Genomic DNA, 4,134 nt, shown 5'->3' with positions numbered 1-4,134 from the left:
ATAGTATCTTTTATCTTTTTTGGCAATAAAATGGCTTTTATTATTGGGCTGGATAATTTTTAAAGAAGATCAAGATATTGCCCAACTAACTGAAGAAGATGAGGCGGGATTACTGTCACTATGCCCAAATAACAGCAACATTTCCAATTCTTCTGACACAGTTGATTGGGCCATTATTTTTGTTGCAAAGAAACATGTTCCTCATGTGTAAATATGAATAAATTTTAAGTCTCTGCTAACTGGAACATGAATGACTGGATCATAGCCACACCATTTATCCTATAGCGAATTCATTATCCAAGGTATCGCTGTGAGTAAAGACTGAAATCAACTCCTTCAATTAGTTTCCTCACACAAAAATCACATAGAACAGTCAGTATAATCAGACCTTAAATACCAGCACTCAATCTCCTAAACACTAATTTTGACAGCACTTAATTTATGCTGAATAAGCAGTATGCCACTTTCTATTGTTAATTTTCACAAACATTCAATATAGTTCCAATCTAGGGTGCTCCCATACAAAGACAAGAGAAACATAAAATGTGAAAGAATTACAAATCCCTCTTTGGTTGAATTAACCATGTTTACCCAAATCTAGAAAACAAAGGTAATATTATCCCTTAAGGAAAGGGTTTTTAATTTAGGTCTACTTGACTATGAGAGAAAACAAATAAATATTGCAGAATATCAACCTGATATGACCAACTCTACTTATAATCTTTTTATCTCTGGTGATTCTTTGTGAAATCCACCAAAATTTAATCCTCTCCTCCATTTTTTTAACTGCTTACATGGTACTGCCAAGTGTCATCAATTTGGCAAGTAGATGAGCGCTTCAATCAGTAGAGAAAATGGAGGGGGGAAAATGAGCCAAATCAACAGATTGGGTTTGAGTAGCCTATTTCATCTGTACAATGAGTAAACCTAAGTGTTCTTAGTGAATGTTAGTAAGTGATATTTTGTAATTTCTGCTTTAAAGGAGGGGTCTTGTCCATAATAAAACAACTTTTCTCCTTGAAGCATGGCAGATACAGTTGATAAGGTAATACTTTAGAATTATCTTCTTACTATCACAGTAATAAATGTTTTAACATTGACAATAAATAGATTTCCTCGTTGGCACAATCAAAAGTCAGTTAAAATAAAGTTTTGGTAGTGCATTTAAAAGAAATAGTACATCCATAATGTAGAATGCTTCCTTAAGGATATAAAATTTCTGCTATGTTTTCAGTTTTTCTAGTCAAAAATCAATGTCACACTAGGCTACAATGAGTGGCTGCTTACCAGCGACCCTTAAACGGACTAAGACTCATCATTCCTTCAAAATCTAGTCTAGCAAGAGTAATTTAATAACAACTTATTTAGCGTTGTGACTTGATTAAAACATAATCTAACCACGGATTGGAAAGCATTTTATGCATAGGGGGGGAACAAGGCCGTCTTTATTAGTCTTTATTGACCATAGCCAGTTTTGAAAGGAAGGCCAGAAATTGAAGTCATTTACTAGATACAAATCCACACCTGTTGCCTGTCATGTTTCAATCCCTCCCTAGGTGTGAGATTTAGTCAAGGCAAATAAAATGGAAGAAAAGCCAGCTGCAAAAACTGATTCTGTTCTCACACAGTAATTAAAGGAAAAACCGTACCATGAGTTGCATATATGACAATCCCATTGCTTTACATTGGGGATGGTTCCATTTTCTTTTTTTTAACAGATTTATGCTACTGTGAAGTCCGTTATAAAGGCTAGTATTCATAGGTCTAGGCTATGGTCCTAATTTTTATTGGAGGTTGGTCCAATTGCCTTTGCTAAATTTCTCCCTGATGCATACCAGGCTAATGTCAAAAAAGTTAAACAGTGTCATTTTCTTTCATTCTGACCAAACACTCAAGTCTCTGCCACCTGTCCTGTTGACTTCAACGTGAGACATCACGTGAGACATCGGATCAAGTCAGGCCATCTGTCTTAGAGTGTTACAAACTCCAAATTCTTTTGAGAAGCAAACCACAGAAATCTAAAATTACATGTGATAATAATTGAGCATTCCAAATACAGGTAAACCCCACACTGTTATAATCATGCTCTTCCTTGTGATATTTTAAGATAACAGCGATCGATTTTTTCATACTGGATTGTACAGCCAATCACTTTTGTATTTTATTTTCCAAAGACTACTTAAGATGTTTTTGAATGTATCAAGAGTGTACTTATGCTAATATTTGCAATAAATTCCAAATCTGTAAGTATGACTCATTTGGGTAAAATATAATATACAATAATTAAAAGTTGAAAATTTACATTTTCATTTACATTTACATTTGCAAAAAAATCACTTTAAAAACACATCTAGCACTTGTTAATAGTGTGTAGCAACTGTAAAATATGGTATGCTTTACAAAAACCTTATTTCTACACAAGACAATGAATAACATAGGCAAAGATAAAAATATATAAACATTGAACTATTTAGAAATGGATGCAAATTCTGGCCTCACAACTTATGACGTATGTGATTTGAGAGCATGTCATTCAATAGTTCAAAGTATTAAGATTTTCCCGCCATAAAAGTAGAGACAATATTTACCTCCATTTAAAGTTAAAGAAGATATATACTCTAAGAAACAGTTTTAAAAAGTTAAAATATTTAAACTGACATGAACTACTTGGCAAGAAGAAACTATTGCCTCAAATGATTTTTATCGCTGCAGTATAACTGACCATACAGAATTGTCTAAATCAAGGAAGCAAAGCATCACTTGTTATGGCATTCGTGGTTAAGTAGTGAAGGTCAATCCAAATGTACATTGCACTTTAATTTTTATTTTTATACCATATGTACTTTTCCACCAAAGAGGAAAATACCAGCTTCTCTAGGTCTTGAAGTGATTTGTGAAACTGAGTAATGAAAAAAAAAAAAAGTAAGTACACTTTGATGAAAAAAATTTGTAGTGTCAATGAAAAATGGTACTTGTAAATACTACTAAGGTGGTTGGAGCCTCTAGCAACAACATTTTGTTAAATTTTAAAATGTCCTCACATGTGAAAAATATGATTCACCCGACCCAAGCATGGAACATACCATTAACCAACCTATGAAATAGGTTTTCTTTCTAGATCGTGAAGAATTATTCACTGAGAGCTGATTTCTTTTAAATGGAGGCTAAAATGAAAATAATAATTCAGAAAATGGAATATTAATTTCCCTTACCATTCTGAAATAGCAACAGAAACAACAATAGACCAGAACCAGGACAGGTGTATGTTGTTCAGTGATCAGTCAGTTCAGCAATAAATCAGTTCCTTTCAGATCCTGTTTTTAAGTCCCAGCTGAAATATGTCAGCTAGGAGAGAGGATCCCTCTCTTCCGAGTTTATTTATTACAAAGTACTCCTAATGGAAGCCCAATTTGTTTGTAGAATTGCAGCCATTCTGATTCAACCAAACAAAAAATGGATCTGTCTTTCATAGCTCCAACTCCAGAGCATAAAAGCAAAGAACTACATCCCAACAACACTTCACAGTCCAAGGGTGCAGTTAAAAAAACAGTGGGGAGTCAGTTTCCAGAGAGGTGAAAAATCACAGGGTGACAAACAACAATTCATTAATGGACCCCCCCATTTTTGCATCAACTGTATTTCTCCTAGTGAGCCATTCACATCACACAAATGAACTTGCTGAGATTTCTTAAATCCCTCTTCATCCTGGGGGCCACATGCACCACTGAATGTGGCCATGTTCGATGACCACTCTGAATGCTCCTCCAACTCAAACTGAGATGGTGGTACTGATTAACAGAGAAAAATGAAGAGGGCTAACAACACGACTATGTTATGATGTCTATTTATTTATAAGTATTCCTCCACTAATTAAGTTTTCGGACTGTGGCATACTATTATTTTTCACAATAACTTCATTATTTAGGAACAATCCTTTGTCTAGTATTGTATGACAGTATTTCTTTCTTTTTTATTTTTTTTGCAGTCTCTTCTTTTTTTCTTTATTGGTACATTTTAGGCAAAGAATAGTTGCACTCATCACTGAGGTCTTGTACCTTTATGCGACAGATCTTGGTTCTTATTTTTTCCCCATTCCCCTGCCCTCCCTTCACCCCCTCCACCCTCCAATGCACA

Source organism: Fukomys damarensis, unplaced genomic scaffold, assembly GCF_012274545.1.
Source record: "Fukomys damarensis isolate Sample0158 unplaced genomic scaffold, DMR_v1.0_HiC HiC_scaffold_37, whole genome shotgun sequence".
NCBI lineage: Eukaryota > Metazoa > Chordata > Mammalia > Rodentia > Bathyergidae > Fukomys > Fukomys damarensis.
This window is presented reverse-complemented; position numbering follows the sequence as displayed.